This window comes from Tachypleus tridentatus, chromosome 6, assembly GCF_004210375.1.
Source record: "Tachypleus tridentatus isolate NWPU-2018 chromosome 6, ASM421037v1, whole genome shotgun sequence".
NCBI classification, from domain to species: Eukaryota; Metazoa; Arthropoda; class Merostomata; order Xiphosura; family Limulidae; genus Tachypleus; species Tachypleus tridentatus.
Genome location: NC_134830.1, coordinates 132,876,673 through 132,898,035, shown reverse-complemented (window position 1 = coordinate 132,898,035; position 21,363 = coordinate 132,876,673). Strand labels below are relative to the sequence as shown.

Below are 21,363 nucleotides of genomic sequence, written 5' to 3'. Positions count from 1 at the left end.
AAGATAAATAAACTTGCAGTTTCAGGAAGCTTTAGATTACTTAGAGCAGTGGTGAGTAACTCCTGAGGCATCTCTACATCCTAAAAAGTAAAACTATTGCAACAACACATGGTATCCAGAGTTAATGTTATAGATTAGAGATGATAGTAGAGTATATTTCTGTGCATTCATGCTAACAAAGCACTTAGTTAACATTAAATTGTAATTGTTTCTTTATATACTGTACTTCTTCAAATTATCAGTAGAAAGGGAGAGGAAGTCTGTTACTGGTAATCTCTCTTAACTGTAATATGTTTCATTTAAGCTTATTGCATTCAAATTTATTATTTTTGACTTATAACTGGTAAAGGGGAAGTCTTAAAGGATTAGGTTAGGTTTCCCACCACTGATTTAGAGCATAACCTTTAATTCCAGGTAATGTGATCTGTTAATATTGTTAGAAGGTTAAAAATAGTGAAGAGTTCTTGTATTTGAATAAAGGATAGAATTCTACATTGATGTTGTATGGCTGTAACTGTTAGTGGAATATTTTAACAAAATGCTGGAATGTTTATTGTAAATTTTGAATACAGTTGTAGTAGTTGTAATAAATCAGTTCACAAAAACTAAAAATAGGTAATGGTGCATCTTTTTAAGGTTTTAAAGTTAATTTTGTTGTAACATCTGGTGAGAGGAAACCAAAAGAATAACTGGAAATGTCATCATAGTACTTTAACAGCTTAGCAAGAAAAGAAGCAACATTCAGAATATAGAAATAAATATACCAGTACAGTGGAATACTGTTTTATCTGACAATAATTACATGAATAAATATACCAGTACAGTGGAATACTGTTTTATCTGACAATAATTACATGAATAAATATACCAGTACAGTGGAATACTGTTTTATCTGACAATAATTACATGAATAAATATACCAGTACAGTGGAATACTGTTTTATCTGACAATAATTACATGAATAAATATACCAGTACAGTGGAATACTGTTTTATCTGACAATAATTACATGAATAAATATACCAGTACAGTGGAATACTGTTTTATCTGACAATAATTACATGAATAAATATACCAGTACAGTGGAATACTGTTTTATCTGACAATAATTACATGAATAAATATACCAGTACAGTGGAATACTGTTTTATCTGACAATAATTACATGAATAAATATACCAGTACAGTGGAATACTGTTTTATCTGACAATAATTACATGAATAAATATACCAGTACAGTGGAATACTGTTTTATCTGACAATAATTACATGAATGGCATTTAGCTACAAGGTATCATGACACAGGTTATCATGATGTCTGTTAATTCCAAAGGAGATCCACAAAGATTTAATAATAGTATTGTACCTTAGGGCCTGAATTGTAAATTTATTTTCCAATATTGAATATACTTCTTGATGTCATATTAAGTTTGATCTCTTATTGTTTATTTATTCATATATACTTTCTGTGAATATAATGCACTTTAATTTTAAACTTAACAGCCATAATTGATACTATACAGTAATTTTAAATATTTAAAAATTTAGAAAATAACACATTAGAGAGAGATCTGTATAGTTGTGTACTGGTTATAACCAATTTGTATTATTGGTTCTTTTTCATCTATTTTAGTTTGTTTTCTTAAGAATCATAAGAGTATAGAAACAAATTGATAATGTTAATTTATTTTGAAGACAAGTTGTACACGTCTGCAGGCTAAATGTGCCCTGATAAGAATTTTAGAATGTATTATTCATGTTTTTAGGGATGTCCTATCACGTATTTGATGAGTTTAAAAAAAATTCTTTGTGTACGACTGTTTGCTCAGACTGTATATTTTAATGATTTTGTAAAACCATCATTCTGTTTTCCTGTTAGTGTATAAAATTTCAAGATAAATTCATTATATTTCTGAGAAGAGAAGATTTGCTGTTGTGTATCTATTCTTAAAAGACTTATAAATTGAGAATGGTTACGATTTTAATACAAAAAGATGCTTACAAATGTTTACATACATTTAGAAGTTGTTATGAAGACAGACTTTATAAATTAGGAGAAATACACTTTGGAATAAAGATGGCCAAGTGCTTTTATATCATTCTTGTTAACATGTTTAGGTATTATCTTCACTTGGATGCTGCTTTCAGCTAAAGTGAATTTTTTCAAGGGGAGGTTTCAGCAAAAGAAACACAAAAAGGTATATTTTCAGGTAACCAAACAGTTAATGGAGTGGTTATTTTACCTAAAGAGCAGCCCTTGACTTTTAGTTATATTTAAAAGTAAATTTATTCAAACTCCAAGTATAAAACAAAAGAAGAAAAAAGAACATTAAAAACTTAAAAGAAAGCAGCAGTACTGTAGTATAAATATGTCGTTACAATGGAAGCAGCAGTACTGTAGTATAAATATGTCGTTACAATGAAATAAGCAGTACTGTAGTATAAATATGTCGTTACAATGAAATAAGCAGTACTGTAGTATAAATATGTCGTTACAATGGAAGCAGCAGTATTGTAGTATAAATATGTCGTTACAATGAAATAAGCAGTACTGTAGTATAAATATGTCGTTACAATGGAAGCAGCAGTATTGTAGTATAAATATGTCATTACAATGGAAGCAGCAGTACTGTAGTATAAATATGTCGTTACAATGAAATAAGCAATACTGTAGTATAAATATGTCGTTACAATGGAAGCAGCAGTATTGTAGTATAAATATGTCGTTACAATGAAATAAAGCAGTACTGTAGTATAAACATGTCGTTACAATGGAAGCAGCAGTATTGTGAGTATAAATATGTCATTACAATGGAGCAGCAGTACTGTAGTATAAATATGTCGTTACAATGAAATAAGCAGTACTGTAGTATAAATATGTCGTTACAATGGAAGCAGCAGTATTGTAGTATAAATATGTCATTACAATGGAAGCAGCAGTACTGTAGTATAAATATGTCATTACAATGGAAGCAGCAGTACTGTAGTATAAATATGTCGTTACAATGAAATAAGCAGTACTGTAGTATAAATATAATGGTTACAATGGAAGCAGCATTGTAGTATAAATATGTCATTACAATGGAAGCAGCAGTACTGTAGTATAAATATGTCGTTACAATGAAATAAGCAGTACTGTAGTATAAATATGTCGTTACAATGAAATAAGCAGTACTGTAGTATAAATATATCGTTACAATGGAAGCAGCAGTACTGTAGTATAAATATGTCGTTACAATGGAAGCAGCAGTACTGTAGTATAAATATGTCGTTACAATGAAATAAGCAGTACTGTAGTATAAATATGTCGTTACAATGAAATAAGCAGTACTGTAGTATAAATATGTTGTTACAATCCATTCAGGTCATTTAGTAAGAGGAAAAATACAAAGAACCGTAACATTGAAACATTTGTACCTTTCTATTTTGTGTGAACTATTCAAACTGTGTGTACTCAAAATAAATGTCTGGTACTGAATATATATTATTTGTAACTGTAGTAAATGTTTTCATTATTGAACCCCATCAGGTCTTTGTCATTTTTGTAAAAATACAGATTTAAAGGAGTGAAATTTGAGTGATAGATGATCTAATATGACTTGACTGATACAGCTAACATTTGTATATTGGATTTATTTTTTTTGCAATATTTTGTGACAAGACTAAAGGATAGTAGGAAAAGTATTGAGAAAATATGTCAGTTGAGTATTGTGTGTATCACAGTTGAGTATTGTGTGTAACCATCTGTGAAAGATAAAAAAATTGGGAATTTATATAAAAGCTAGGTGCAGTTTTTTATCTTCTTTCTTTTTTGTTCAGTGTAATAAGAATATTAAAATAAAAACATAACATCTGCTGGATTCTTTTCTTCTCTGTAAATATATTTCATCATTTCACTCTAACATGATGCGAATATGACTTGTCTTGGGTTACAATAAGATCTTGTGTCTTAGTGTGGGAAGTTTCTTACCAGCATCTCATTAATATCTCTCCTCAGTGTGTTATTTCTTTTTAGAAAAGATATAGAACTGTACTCGAGTTAGATATGCAGACCAGAAATATGTTTTCAGTTTAGAAAAGTAATAGGTGATGTAGACAGTCAAAACAGTAGTAATTAAACATTAAGTTGTGTGTGTGCTCCAAAAACTTGTATAATTAAAACAGTTATAAGAGAAGTTCATTCATGAGTATGGTCACAACAATAGTAAACAGAGAAATTAAGTTACATACACCATCCAAACAATCTAAAGAAGAGAATGTACTATCAAAATAATAGTAAGTAGAGAAGGTAAGTTAATGGTATAATCAAAATAATAAATAGAGAAGGTAAGTTAATGGTGCAATCAAAATAATAATAATTAGAGAAGGTAAGCCAAAACATTTGTAAGTAGAAAAGGTAAGTTATATGTACAATTGAAACAATTGTAAGTAGAGAAATTGAGTACTATTTTTATGTTGTTAAGAAATATAAATTATTCGTATTAATTGTTGAAGTAAATAACATGCTAGTTTACCTCTACTTTCAAGTTATTTCTTGTTTATTAATGATTCTTAGATGTATGTCAGTAAATTGTTATTTACTTACTGATGTAAAAATAGATATTTTTTATTGCATGAAAATTTATGGGCACATGCAAAATTGCCTGATAAAATGGATGTGTATGTGTGTGTGTATTTTGTGAATGCATTGTGTGATGTACTTTCAACAGCAGCAGTCATAAAAACTTAAAGTAGTGAAACTTTATCATTTTTTAAGTAGGTGGAAGTTATCAGTGTGTTGTACGTATTCTACATTAATACATATTTAAAACATAACCCTTAAAAATTAATGTAACAAAATGTACTTCAGAAGAAACTGCACTTTGTCCTTTGTAATTTCAAGTATTGGAGACAGTTAATAGTTTGCTTCTAGAGCTATGAAAAGGTAATGCTAGCTTCTGTTGTTGATGTATATTTCAGAAATTCCCGAATGAATATATAGAACCATTGCATGGCTAAACGACATTTCAAAATACCATAGGTATAAAGTCTGGCTTAGGTATTATAAAATGTTAATTGGTTATTGTTTTGTTTTCAAGTTTTGAATCTGTCAGCAATCACGCTGTACAAATGTTTGAATAATACAATATAAAGTATTTCTTGTGTCTCACGTGGTAAACTTTTCTAAAATAGGATATACAAAAAAGGCCTAAGAACCAGATGTTATGCACGTTATCATATTTATTTTCTGAGTATTAATGTTTTAGGTTATGCACGTTTTATCATATTATTTTCAGTCTATTAATGTTTTATGAAAACTAAAATTGCCTAAATTTGTTTTGACTGTGTTACTGTAAGTACAATATGCACACACTTAAAAATACATGGCCCTTAGATTTTCGAATAACACTATATTTACGTATAGGTACAGGGGATACTTTAGTTTCCTTCAAAAAGTCTAGTGTAAGTGGAGCCATTTAAATACTGTAAATAATTTTATTTTAATCATAATGTAAACAGTTCCATGATTTTAGATAATTGTTTTTTTTTTGTAGTTACCAAAATTTTCCTTTTTATTTTTCCTCTGTACGATACTTCAAAATCTGTTTTAGATTCACCAATCAATGAAATACATTTATAAACTGTAACAAGGTTTGTCTCTGGTTGGAAGACGTTTTAGCAGGAGAGAAAATTTAATCCAATGAAACCATGGAAAAGTAAAGTGTGCAACAACAAGAATAATAAAAAAGATGTATTGGTTGAAAGGTAAGATGAGTAAGTAAAGCTCAATGTTAAAACGGCTGGTATGGGTTGAGAAAATTTTATATAGAGGAGCGAACAACGTTTCGACCTTCTTCGGTCATCATCAGGTTCACAAAGAAAGAAAGAGGTAACTGACCGATAGCTGACCAAATGTTTGAAGGGGGTTGTGAAACTAAACGTAGGAGTGTAGAGGGTGTGCTTAATGTTTGATTATAATTATTAATATAGGTATAAAGGTGTTCCTTTGTATTTGTTTATTTTGGGCTTGAATTATTGTATAAGTAAGGCTTCTTTAATTTTGCGTTTGTTTATGTTTGGTTATTTGGTATTTTGGTGTTTTTTTATGGTTATGTTGTGTGTATTTGATTTGCAATGTTGGAAAACGTGTGTAGGTGACTTTTTGTGTTCTTTGAATATATATTAATAAATATGATCAAACATCTAAGCATGCCCTCTACATTCCTACATTCAATTACACAACCCCCCTTCAAACATGTAATCAGCTATCGGTCAGTTACCTCTTTCTTTCTTTGTGAACCTGACGATGACCGAAGAAGGTCGAAACGTTGGTCGCTCCTCTACATAACTTTTTCTCAACTCATACCATCCGTTTTTACATGTATATTTTTCTCTACAAATGGGTTTACTCGTCATCACTGATTAAAGTTCAATGCGACTCAATTATTTTTAAAGCACATGTAATGAGGTCCACCCACGTGAAACGATCGCTTTTCAGCTGGCATTGGTCTTATAAACAACAGGTCTTAAAAGGAAGCCCTAGCATGGCCTCGTAGTTAGAACACTCAACTTCAAATTCGAGGGTTGTGGATTGGAATCCCCGTCCCACCAAACATGCTCACTCTTTCAACAGGGGGGGGCGTTATAATGTAACGGCCCGTCCCACTGTTCGTTGGTAATATAGTAGGCACTGGTTTGTCGTGACTAGCTGCCTTCTCCCTAGTCTCACACTGCTAAATTAGGGACGACTAGTGCAGATAGTTTTCAATCTTCAAAGGTTTCCTGTGTTGACCCTGAACTGTTATGTGCGCACAAATGTTCCCATTGATGGTTACTATTATTCCCAGTGTTAACAATGCCTTGAAGCTCGTTAATTTGTGTTCTGGTAGAGCCAAAGCGTTGTTAATCAAATATTTTGGAAAGCATAGACCAAAACCGTATTCTGGTGCCAGAAAGTATCATCTGAAAAATAACACCTCCGTGTCAAATAATTTGAAACAAAAATAGACATAACAAGTTCCATCAAAGGTCGTATTTAACCTCATTAGATTACTAATATTATTAGTATCGGATTACACAATCGTTAGTATATTCTGAATACATGTTACCTGTTTTAATAATTTGATTAATCGTTATCATTACAACTTGTATAATTAAAAGAGAAAGCGTTTCTAATGTGTGTAATAAACTGTAGTTTCCATATAAGAACAAACAAAATATTTCAATTTACATTTGTTGCTAGAGGAAATGGATCGTTTACCCTTTTATCCTGTTATTGATTACCCACCCGTGGGACTGGGTGTAAGAAACTGATAGAAATGCTATATAGCCTTTTCCTTTCACATATGGCTTTATCTGTACGACAGATGTGTAAGAAAACCAATAAAACCACTTTCTATACAGAGTATACCACCTCTTTTTAGCGGAAATAACCCAGTATAGTGACACAGAAAACTATGGATTTATTCTATCTCTATCTTAGCTAGCGGAAGATAGAAATAAGACGGCTGAAGTTGAGAAATAAACCACCAATCTTACTTTCGAGACGAACCTCAGAACCTAATACTATTATAGTCATGTAACTTTGGGCCTAGTTCAATCGTTAGAGGAAAACAATATATTCACGCAAAAACGTGGCGCTTTACTTTAAAATACCCATGCACACACATGTAAAAGTTAGTCAACTAGTAATAAAAAAAGGCCCGGCATGGCCAAGCGCGTTCAGGCGTGCGACTCGTAATCCGAGGGTTGCGGGTTCGCATCCCCGTCGCGTCAAACATGCTCGCCCTTTCAGCCGTTGGGGCGTTACAATGTGACGGTCAATCCCACTATTCGTTGGTAAAAGAGTAGCCCAAGAGTTTGAGGTGGGTGGTGATGACTAGCTGCCTTCCCTCTAGTCTTACACTGCAAAATTAGGGACGGCTAGCGCGGATAACCCTCGAGTAGCTTTGTGCGAAATTCAAAAAAAAAAAAAAGTAATAAAAAAAATTGTTGTTGCACTTGTATCAGCAGAATATTAGTACAATCCTTAATGAGTTGATTGTTTAATGAGGACAGTTTAAATAAAGGTAGATTCTATTTACATTTTCTAAAAATGTGATTTTCATGCACATATCATTTTCTACTATAAAAACAACTTTTAAAATTTTAATTTATAAACCAATAAAGTCTCTAATTTTTAACTGAAATAATAGGATATAAGTAAAATCCTGTTTAGTTTTAAGAATAAAATATACACCAGAGTATAAACAGATTGATATACAACACTCTTGTATGGTTACTATGACAACCGTGATGTGATCGCTCACCGAATATTTTACATACGCGAGCTTATTTACATAAAATAAAACACGCACACTATGACAGTTAAACGTTTTAATCATAGTGTAATTTGGATATCACAATATAACACATGTTTAGGTTGCATTTCCTTTCGCCACAGTTTTGAAATGTTTTTCCTGGATGTCGACTTTCCTTTATGTTCACTGTTATATACTACTATGGTGAATATTGTATTAGGTGTGTGTATTTTCTAATTCATAGATGGAGATACTTTAAAACCACATACAGCTTATTACACGATCAATTATTTATTCATTCACAGTATTTCGTTATGTATCTAGGAGTCTAGTTTTGATTAAACACTTAAACTTGAAAACACTTTTGTGAAATATTCTAACTAAAACTATTTAGAAAAGAAAAAGTACAAAAAATGGACAAGGTACGACCTAGTGATAGGCTTATCAATGAATTCAATGTTCGAGGTTACATGAAATTGAACATTACGCATTTTTAGCTTTGGACGCGTTAAAAATGTGGCATTCAACACTGTTATTTGGTTTAATCAGTTGAAGAAAACCTTCAAGACAACTGATGTTACTTTTTGTCACCCTCTGGTCAGAATTCCAAAACTAAGAACAGTTATACATGAATCCTCGGATAGTCTTTGTTTATGTAAATTCTCAGTAAGAGATCAACTTCCGATAGGACTGCTGTATATAACTAGAAATTCAGAAGTCGGAGACAGAAGAAATAGTTATTTCTATTTTTCATGTTTAAGGTACTTTTTATCTTCAGCATCTGGATGTTACGTGACGTACATCTGGCTAAGCCAATTATACCGAAAAATCAGAGACTATTGGACATCACAGCAGCAGTTCACGAATAAAAGTTAGTTTATGTGCGTCAAGTTTGAGGATCAAACGTATTTTATATGTATGGTTGCTTTCCCAAACATTGATTGTAAAGATGTGAAAGATACTGACATACATAAAAAGTGAAATTTGTAGAACTGTACTCCATTTTACTGGTTTGTATCGGAAACCGTTATGAAAACTGGACCATTACAAGTAATTATTAGGAAGATAAAAGTTTTTAAAGCCTGTATTGAAGTATACACTGGATTCGATAAACAATACAACCTTTATACTTTATATATTGCAATTGATCAGAATTGGCGAAAAAAGTATATTTGAAACGGAAGTGAAAAGAACCTTCTCGCAACATCAATAAATCGATATTAACTGAACGTGTTTTAGAAATTAGAGCGCATTCGTCTTTCAAAACACGTACTGTTCTCTTCTGTTTTGTTATTCGAAAAAATTGCAAAGAAGCGATTATTTTCTTTCTTCTGATTGACAAAAACGGGGTGTTTCATGCTAGCTTCTGTTTGACAAACACGTTGTTAGAAAGCTATTCAATTCTTTCTTCTGTTTGACAAACACGTTGTTAGAAGGCTATTCAATTCTCTCTTCTGTTTGACAAACACGTTGTTAGAAGGCTATTCAATTCTCTCTTCTGTTTGACAAACACGTTGTTAGAAGGCTATTCAATTCTTTCTTCTGTTTGACAAAAACGTTGTTAGAAGGCTATTCAATTCTCTCTTCTGTTTGACAAACACGTTGTTAGAAGGCTATTCAATTCTCTCTTCTGTTTGAAAAATAATGTAAGAAGGCTACTTATTTTAATTTTTGCTTGACAGAAACATTGTTTGTTTTTAATTTCGCGTATAGCTACACGAGGGCTAACTGCGCTAGTCATCCCTAATTTAGCAGTGTAACACTAGATGGAAGGCAGCTATTCATCACCACCCACCGCCGACTCTTGGATTACTCTTTTACGAATGAAAATAGTAGGATTTATCATCACTTTATAGCGTTCCCACGGTTAAAAAGGCGAGCGTGTTTGGTATGACGGGGATTCGGACCCGGGACCCTCAGATTACGAGTCAAGATCCTTAACCACCTGATAATGCTGGGTCGCAAAACATTGTATCAGGGCTATTACTTTTAATCTTCTGTTTTACAAAATCAATGTAAGAAGACTATTCCAATCTTTTGTTTTACAAAATCAGTGTAAGAAGGTCATTCCATTTTTGTTCCACGTTCTGGATTACAGATTAAGAGAGATCCGACAGAGAATGAACACTTCTCTAAATATTTAAATGTTACCTCTATTAAGAATAACATTAACATTGTTATATCCAGTTTTAATAATAGGTTTTACTTCACATGTAAAGTGTATTACGTTTTACTTTTAGAATATATTCTTCACGATGAAACGAGAAACCCAAACCAACAATCAATGTTTGAAGATCTCAAACAGATAAGTAACATTTAAAATATATAGAAAACTTTTTCTTTACTGTAATAAATTTTCCGAAAAAAGAAAATCCAATGCTAAAATTCACGGTTCGGTTCCCCGTGGTGTAAACAGCGTAGATAGCCTATTTGTAGCCTTGCACGAAAGCCGAAAAAACGTTGAATATTAACTTTTAAACAGTGAAGTGCTCGCACCACACATTAGTTAATTTATAATCACGTTTTTAATAACTCTACACGAGGTTGTTAACAAATCTATTGGCCCGGCATGACCAGGTAGGTTAAGGCGTTCGACTCGTAATCTGAGGGTCGCGGGTTCAAATCCTCCTCGCACCAAACATGCTCACCCTTTCAGCCGTGGGGGCGTTATAATGTTACGATCAATCCCATTATTCGTTTGTAAAAGAGTAGCCCAAGAGTTGGCGGTGGGTGATGATGACTAGATGCAGACTAAGAGGCAGATTAAAGCTTTTAAAAAATCAACATGTTAAGGGGAAAGATTAACTTGAGCCCTCTGGTGTGACTTGGCAGTAGGTATGAGAGTTCATAATGCTAAATATCGATGTTTGATACATGTTGTGTATACAGATCTGATGCCTGCTGTGAGGCTTAAACAAAACCAACACAAAACTCAATGTGTTGAAAGTTTATTCCCATAATTTCGAGCTCAGTAGTTAAAATGTAATGGTAATAAGATATTTTTTGTTTGCTTTTGCGTAACCCTACACACCGAGCTACATCCGATCGCGTAAACATACCGCTAATAAACCGGGAGACGGTGGAAAGATAAGAAAGTCGTTGGTTCGTTTCCGTTTCACAACAAACCAGATATAACCAATTAGAGCTATAAATTCATTTTGAAACTTAATTAATCTATTATTATAATTTATTTAAAAGAGTCAACGCCTCCTAAAAGTTCATTGACTTTCTAATATTATCCATCGATTTAATAATGAAACGAAATTTTGATTCAGTGTGCATGAACAGAATATAAGTAATTATGAAACTGTTGTCATGAAGTCTTCACCATATGATATATGAAAATGTATGTAATTTTGAATTACTAACTGAGGTAGAGTAATCAGAACCGAAATATTCCGAAACTACGGTATTCAGCTTAATATAGTTTACGAAACTACGGTATTCAGCTTAATATAGTTTACGAAACTACGGTATTCAGCTTAATATAGTTTACGAAACTTCGGTATTCAGCTTAATATAGTTTACGAAACTACGATATTCAGCTTAATATAGTTTACGAAATTACGATATTCAGCTTAATATAGCTTACGAAACTGCGGTATTCAGCTTAATATAGCTTACGAAACTACGATATTCAGCTTAATATAGTTTACGAAACTGCGGTATTCAGCTTAATATAGTTTACGAAACTACGATATTCAGCTTAATATAGTTTACGAAACTGCGGTATTCAGCTTAATATAGCTTACGAAACTACGATATTCAGCTTAATATAGTTTACGAAACTGCGATATTCAGCTTAATATAGTTTACGAAACTGCGGTATTCAGCTTAATATAGTTTACGAAACTCCGGTATTCAGCTTAATATAGTTTACGAAACTACGATATTCAACTTAATATAGTTTACGAAACTGCGGTATTCAGCTTAATATAGCTTACGAAACTACGATATTCAGCTTAATATAGTTTACGAAACTGCGATATTCAGCTTAATATAGTTTGCGTTTCGTATACCGTGTTTGTAGGTACTAAAAACTTATATTAATAAAGACGTTTATTTAATTATGAAACATTCTCTTATTCCTCAGGTGTATACACGAAACTCCTCGCTGAAGGAAAATTGAGAATCGATCTTGTCTTCATTAAGGGTATGGAAACGATGCAGTGCTCAGCTTATAAGAAGTGTCTAGACTTAGCTTGTTAGTGTTCCGGCCACATCCCATTGAATTTGCACATTTCACCAGGTAAAACATCGATTTTCTCGTCGAGAACACGTCTAGTCGTTGTTTAGCAGTAGCCAAGGCAACGGAGTTTTCACCTATCCAACTTCTGAGGGCCTAACAACGTAAGCAGTTGGATTGAAACAGAGAAATGAGCAACACGCGCAACTGTCTCTTATGTTGGCTTCTAATTATGATACATCTGTATAAAAGTGGATCGTGAAACACAAAACGAACACCATTTATACGGGTCTCAAACTATTTGGATATAAATATTGGATTGAACGGAACATAAATAACCTATCTAATAATACAAACAAACATTCAATTACGTTTAGACAATACTAATTAAGCACAAGACGAATAAGTATGAAATTATTAAAATTATTAAACTAACTTGTGAAGTTCAGTTTCATTAAGATTAACTTAACTTAGTGTGTAGAAGAAACTGTTAGAATGACGATTTAACGTAACGAGTCATTTGTGATGACAGTTGAAACCGTAAACATGACACGCTAACACATATGTATATAATTCATTAGAGCGAAACTTTAATTTGTAAAATTCATACTCATTTGAATGACAACTTAATGTACAAAGTTTATAAGAAAGATGATTGAAAGAATATAATATATTAAGATGGTAATTTAATATATATAGTCCATAAAAAGATGGTTAAATGTATAGAATATATTAAGATGGTAATTTAATATATATAGTCCATAAGAAAGATGGTTAAATGTATAGAATATATTAAGATGGTAATTTAATATATATAGTCCATAAGAAAGATAACTGAATGAATAGAATACATTTGGATCATAATTTAATGTATATAATCCATAAGGAAGATGGTTAAATGTATAGAGTATATTAGGATGATAACTTAATACATATAATCCTGAAGGAAGATGGTTAAATGTATAGAATATATTACGATGATAATTTAATACATATGATCCATAAGGAAGATAGTTTAATATATAAACTTTTTTTACAATATATCTTAACGTATAGAATCTATAAGAAAGACGATACAACGTATATATAATCCATTAAGATGACAATTTAGACTATAGAACCTATTAAAATGACAATTTAACGTACCTTATCTATTAGTTTATGGCTAATGGATAATTTAATGTGTATAATACATCAGGAAGACGTTTTATTATACAAATTCCAGTTTGATAATTTCATATGTAGATTTAACGATAAAGACGATTCAGTGTTTGGTAATTATTAGAAATACGTATTAACCTATAGAAGTGTCTACATTTGAATAAAATAAAGTCATTCCAATAACTTTTAATTCGAGCTTAACCGTCAAACTTATTTTTATAACATTCACGATCAGTTTTGCTCATATATTGTCTCATGTTGACAATTTATTTTTAATCTGTTACAAAACTAGGCGCAAAGATGAATAACTGTGGTCCACAACTGTGTAAAAGTGTTTGAAAACTAGTTTCACACAAAACCGGATGAACAGTTAAAGGGAGTGAGTGATTGTAATTAGAATGTTTTCTATCCTCTGAGAAAATGTTTTTCATTTGGAATTACACATATTTTCTGTAGACTTTTCACGGGGTTGCTCTGCGCAATTTATTCTTACTGTTGAATTACATGTCTACCAGCTGCAGCCTGTGAAACATTAATGCTAGTTTTCATGCCTTCACTTGTATTTTCCTAATTCTATCAGTTTCACGCATGATTTTTAAGCTACGTTTTTCTGCAAACATCGTATTTTACATCAATAAACCTGGTCGACTTGAAAAAAACTCACGTGATCAGACAAAAAACAAACAAACAAACAAGAACACATAAACATAACCTAACTTAAAATTACACGTGTAGTAATAGTATTTATGATAATGTACAAGGTGTGAAACAATTATGAGCTTTCAGTGTATGACACAGTTTTACGAGTTGAAACACAAAATAAAATCCGCATTAAAGAAAAATAACTAGCTGAAAGATGTTTATAGCAGTTTATGAAATGAACCAAAGTTAAATATTGCTAAGTAAAGTAAATATAAAGTTCTAATGAAGGCAAACGTAGCTGATAATGCAAAAACGTCTGTATATGTGTTCACAAAGTGATAAGAATATGATCTTGAACGAACTACACATACATGTTTTAGGTCTAAATAAGCCGAGAAGACTTTAGCTGTTGTATTTAATGTAAAGCTCATTTTGTCAAATACATTACGTGGTGATTAAGTACTGTTTGTGGGAAATACTCTGGAAATAAAAACTAAAGCTCAAATCGATGCTTGTCGTCACGTGATCGCAATGACATTGTGCCATCGTGTAACATATTTATTACGTTAAAAAGTTTAAAACGGGTAAGGTGCTTCTGAACGGAAAAAGCCAATAAATTAAAGCCTTTTTAACACTATGTGGTTTGTAGCGTTTGATCGAGAAATTTGCGAATAAAGATATTGAAAGACAAACACAAGCGTATTAATTATATGTGTGTGTTTATAATAGGACTGGTTTACACAACAGCGGAACAAATTACAGAAAAATGTCCTTCAATTGGATAAAAAGTAATAAACCTTACACAATAAATAAAAGAACATCATGTGCGCAAAACAATTAATTATAAAAATATAAACACAAACTAAAACGTTACGTAACGTTGAACATGCTAAAAGAATACAAGCTCTTAACGTCTGTGGTACTGATATATACGATTATGTGTCATACAATAGTTAGAATCAGTTAATTTGTTTAACACTATACAGGTAACGTGTTACAGAACAGTGCCATCTATAATGTATTACACGAAAATATATTCGGTCCCACCTTATATAATTAACATTACAGTATTTACTAAACAATATGCTAATAACATACTACAGTACAATGCATTCAACAATGTATTACATAACTGTAAATATAATAATGTCTAACACAATAATCAATGGTCAAAACTAATATGATAGGATGACATCTTTCAGATATAATACAAATATTAGCGTGTTAGTGAGAATTAGAGTTAACACTAACAAGAACGGCCAGTTAGTTTCAGATAACTCCAGATTTTAATACATTAGTTCATATAATAAAATATTTAAATTTTGATAGCTAGACAGTTTGAATAGTTTTCAAAAGTACGTTATTAGTAATAGTGAACACAGTAATATCATTCGTGTAAAACAGCCAAAGTGATCTGCAGAGTCAGATTCTCGGACAGGGATGGCGAACCTTTTTGAAAGTGTGTGACCAGATTGGGGATAATCTTCTAACAAATTCTCTCGCGTGCCCACAGTCATTTTTAGCAGTAGCTGATTATTTATTATTATTCTGAATTATTTTAAATGAAACAGTTTTAAGAGTTACATATTATTAATAACTACAGTAATTCAAAAGGAATAAAATTAATAAATTAGTAATAATAATAATGGACTTTATTTTAAGGAAAAACAAGGTGTCCTCTTGTTTACTGACGTTTATTAATTATTTACTATTAATAGAAAGCATTTTCTGAAATGATAAGTTTTGATTTATACGTAACATAAAAAATAAAAAACAAGGAAAGGAAATTAAACATATTTTACTCTAAGTGAGACTTTTGCTGCTACACCAACAATCACAGATATTTTATATCAGGCTTGTCTACACGAACAATAACAGATATTTTATATCAGGCTTGTCTACACCAACGATAACAAATATTTTATATCAGGCTTGTCTACACCAACGATAACAAATATTTTATATTAGTAAGTTTGAAACCTAGAATAATTTAGCGAAAAAAAATGTACACCAATAATGAAGTGATTTCTCGTCACGCGGTGAATTGGGGACTTACATTTAAATTCTGATGGTCATTAATAACGAAATAAATCTTAAGTCATGTTGCTGATAAGTTTAACAGTTACTTTTCCAGTAATACTGTAAACAGCTCTTTAACAACAGTAATGAAAATGTAAAATTAATCAGTTTTCATGATCCAATGAAACATTAGGCAGAGTGGATATGCTGAGTTTGAGAACTGAAACTTCCACTTGAATGAATAGGGAACGAAGCTTAAAGCGTTAGTATGAAGTTGTTCCCTTTTAATTAAACAGGTACTTAATGTCCATTAATGTTTCAAGCTTTCATGTTCACTCGTTTTTCGTTATGAAACTGTACCATGTAGCCAATTAAAAATTTTATACTTTAAAATACAATAAACCATTCCATTAAATGATCCAAATATTTAGCACTGAGTACATCTGTGTCCGCAACATGTGTTCTTCGAACAGATAAGTTGAAATTACAAACGAACGCTTTAAAATCATTTTGGGGTTTTCTTCTTTTAAATGTGTTTTTAAGAATGATAAAATTGTGTCTGAGTTAACAGTTGACTACTTAATGTTTCATAATTAATAATATCTACTCAGTGAGTAGTAGCTGATGAAGTATTAATTCTTTATTAATTATCATGCTTTTAAGACAGTTAATAATTGCTTTGTTTTACATACCTCGCAGAAGATAACAACAGTGAGTTAAATATAACTAATAAGACAAGTTTTAATTACTTATTTCCTTACTATTTTCTAGTTAGTAACAGCTTTGAAAGTAAAAGATATATATACTCGTGTGTCATGTATTCATTAGACGTTGTAACCTTCATATTTTGCTTCTGGAAGTTTAGTATCTTTCATTCTGATCAACTCCACGAAACGTCATGTTACAATGGTATTACGTATTATAACTTATCTAGGACAGGTTACCGATTTATTATATTACGTATTACGATTTCACATAGCCTGAAAGTTTAATTCGAATTTACAAGTTAATTGAATGTCGTTATGTATCCAACTTATGATGTTTGTCAAAAAGATTGATACACACAAAATTTTCTTTCTTAACACAAATATATTTTAATATACAAACAACAATACAGTTTTGTAATAATGATTCATATATAAAAAAGTTTTGCAAACTTACAAACAATACTGAATAAAACAATAAAACATGTTCAGATATTGGAATACAATACATTTTCAAAACTGCTATAGGAAGGAAAAGTAATATATTAAAAAGTTTAGCTTTTTGAAATTTCAAAATCGAAAAAAAATATTTTGATTATAAGGTGCAACAATGTTTATTAAAACTGGGATAACAATGTAGTAAATATTTATTGGAAACATTCAATCAAATATTGGAGTCGCATACGTATAAAAAATTTTAAGTTACTGAGAGAGGGTTAAAATAATGTTCACATCTATATGATACATTACCAGTTAAATGATTAGTTAATAAAATATAATATTTTATGCCAAGTCGGAAAAACCTGAATTCTAATAGTTTGTTTGAAGTTAAACACAAAGCTACCCTATGGGCTATCTGTGCTCTGTCTGCTACGGGTATCGAAAGCCGGACTCTAGCATTGTAAGTCTGCAGACATACCGCTGTGCCACTGGGGGTTCAGACAGTTTCCTATTGGTTAATGACAAGAGTTCCTGTACTACACCCACACTGCTGTAAAATTCATGAAACATTCCTGTACTACACCCACACTGCTGTAAAATTCATGAAACATTCCTGTACTACACCCACACTGCTGTATAATTCATGAAACATTCCTGTACTACACCCACACTGTTGTAAAATTCATGAAACATTCCTGTACTACACCCACACTGTTGTAAAATTCATGAAACATTCCTGTACTACACCCACACTGCTGTAAAATTCATGAAACATTCCTGTACTACACCCACACTGCTGTAAAATTCATGAAACACTATCACTCTGTGGTCCCATCCAAATGGTTTTCTTTCCATAAACTTGAATATCAGCAGCCGCGAACTGGGGAGTTGTGTGTTTGGTAGGTTTTGACCCGGCCGCTCTGTTCTGAAGTCCTTACACCATACGGAAGACGCTAGTCTCTCTTTACCAGTCCTGTTGTAATTAGTTAACATGCACCTGAAAACATGTAAAGTGGCTATATGTAGATGTATAAATTTCGTTTGCTCTACAATAAAGCTGATTTAATTTTCAAGAGAACAGAATTAATACACAAAATTTAAAATCAGTTTGATGAATTTTTATTCACGATTCATTTTATAAAGTTTTATACAATATTTAATCTTATGAACAAGTATTTAAAAAGTTTCTCCTTCATGCGCTGTGATGTTTATTCCAAAATAACGTTAATTATAGGTTTAATTTTTCATAATAAAACTATTTTTGTGTATAGTTATTTCTGGTACAACTAAGATATAAGTAGGTGTAATTTATCAGAAAGCTTATAGATTATTTTATAGAATACCAGGTTAAAAATGTAAATTTTATTCAGATAACGATAAATATTTAAAACATTTAGATCGAGGACAGTTGATTTTAACTGATATTTAACAAATAATACTTTTAGTATTCTAACTTTATTTGCTCACTCCCTGGTGCTCCAGCTATAAACCTGAGTGTTTATATTGCTAACGATATCCACTATGGATAGAGTATAGCTACCTAAGGGTGTCGCTTTGCGTTTAACAATAATTAAGCTAACAATCTCTACATGTTTCTGCCATATTTAATTGACATCACTAAGTTAACACTCGTACCTACGTCAGATTTCTTATCAAAAGTTTAAAGTATATAAATAAGTAGTTTATTCTCGTTATCTGACTCCTTCCCTGGTTTCAGTGTTAATATTATTACACAGGCCTGTTGTCCATTTACTGAATTTATTTCTTTCAACTTCAAGTTGTCACTGTTAAGTCAAATATTGTTTACAAGCTGTTTCATTTTGATAAATCATAAACGTTGGAATTAGAAGAGGGAACGTATCCCCATGATTAAATTGTGTCTCGATTATAATTATGATCCCTTCTTCACAATATCTTACTGACAACCATTCTTTCTGTAGCATTTAATTTTTCTTTCGTGCATTCTTCACGTACAGGGTCTGGTATGGTCAGATAGTTAGAGCGCCTGACTTGCAAATTGAAGGTCGAATTCCCGTCCCACCAAACATGCTCGCCCTTTCAGCTGTAGGGGCGTTATAAGGTGACGGTCAATCCTACTGTTCGTTAGTAAAACAAGTAGCTCATAGTCTTTCACCGTTACAATAGGGACGGCTAGGCCTAATGTAGCTTTGCGCGAAACTACAAACAAATAAACCAAATCAGCATATGTAGAACCCGTTTTTGAAAAACGCCATATCGAATATGGATGACGAACGAAACGTGAAAAATGCGATTTTGCGATATATATAGTGTATATAGTAAACTGCTCAATTTTCCTTCTCTGTGTTTTTGTATTAACAGTACAGTACTTAGTATTGTGCGAAATTGATGAATAATAGTAAAGAGCGTTTTAAACAATTTTTCGACCTTTTTAAAACTTTTAATATGTTCATAATATTTTGTTATTCTCTCTTATTTATTAGTATTATAATTGCCCCCGTTAGTTTTTGTTTTGAATTTTCGCACAAAGCTACTAGAGGGCTATCTGTGCTAGCCGTCCCTAATTTTGCAGTGTAAGACTAGAGGGAAGGCAGCTAGTCATCACCACCCACCGCCAACTCTTGGGCTACTCTTTTACCAACGAATAGTGGGATTGACCGTCACATTATAACGCCCCCACACCTGGGAGGGCGAGCATGTTTAGCGCGACTCGGATGCGAACCCGCGACCCTCAGATTACGAGCGCATGCCTTAACGCGCTCGGCCATGCCGGGCCACCCCCGTTAGTACAAAGGTATGTCTACGGACTTACAACGCTAAAATCAGGGATTCGATTCACCTCGGTGGGCTCAGCAGATAGCCTGATGTGGCTTTGCAATAAGAAAACACACAAACAGAAAACACACGGTATTATAAATATAGGCAGTGACTATTGACGAACACAGTTCCAAAAATTATATCCCACTTGTTCATCCGAATTACACATGAATAAAGGAAGGTTTATTCGAGTTCTTAAGACTACCGTCACGTTTCATAACTTTATCTTGTTTGTAGTTGAACTCAGAGCTACGTTATGGAGTATTTGTACTCTCCACACCACAGCATGTTATCGGAAAGTGTTATCAGAGTTATTTTTATGAGAGATTTAAGATGCGAGAAGTGACTATATTTAGTAATCGAAGCTTTCCTATCACTCGTTTTTTGCCCTACATCCCACTAACTAGTACTAACGTAAGCTTCATTCCTACACCGTTCGACATTGCTAAAGTTCCACCGAAATGAAATCCGAGACGGTGAGTAATATTTGTGTGGAAAATCCAAGTTCATAGAATTAAATTAGCGTAGTCGAATGTATAGAAATCACTCCGTTGGTGCGATTGCCACACAAATGCGCTTATAATAAACTTTACGAAAGAGCTACTGCATAATGTATTTCCATATGGTAAAAAATACATATGTATGAAGCTTTTGGAGAATTTTAAATTTGAACAAAAAAAACATCACTAAGACATTATAGGAAAATCGTTGGTTGAAATTTTCCTATTGGTCGATATTCCATCAACATAAAAAAAAATCACAATATATGTATATTGGTTTCTCCCGAAACGGCACGGATAAAGTTGCATATTGAAACGCCCGAGTCTTATCTTTTCCTGCGTGTAAATCAATTTTTTTGAGAAGGGATGAGTTTTTAAATTTACTAAATAATTTATTTTCTTCGACAAAACGTGAATTTAAGTAAAGAGGTGATGATGTAGTCGTGATAAAAGAACTGTACATATAAATAAAACAAACTGGTTACATTCTACAACTGTATGAAGCCTAATAAAGGATTGTACATATAAATAAAACAAACTGGTTACATTTTACAACTATATGAAGCCTAATAAAGGATTGTACATATAAATAAAACAAACTAGTTACATTCTACAACGGTATGAAGCCTAATAA

At 32.0% G+C, this 21,363-nt stretch overlaps 1 long non-coding RNA gene across 2 annotated transcripts; it reads left to right on the top strand.

Moving 5' to 3' along the window:
- Window positions 1–3,056: 3,056 nt before the first annotated feature.
- LOC143253694 (uncharacterized) lies at window positions 3,057–13,817 on the top strand. Of its 2 annotated transcripts, none has more exons than XR_013029781.1 (2): window positions 3,057–5,746; window positions 12,374–13,817. It is a non-coding gene; the product is annotated as an uncharacterized LOC143253694 (long non-coding RNA). The 2 variants fall into 2 exon arrangements; XR_013029782.1 differs by having other exon boundaries at window positions 10,521–13,817.
- The last annotated feature ends 7,546 nt before the right edge of the window (window positions 13,818–21,363 follow it).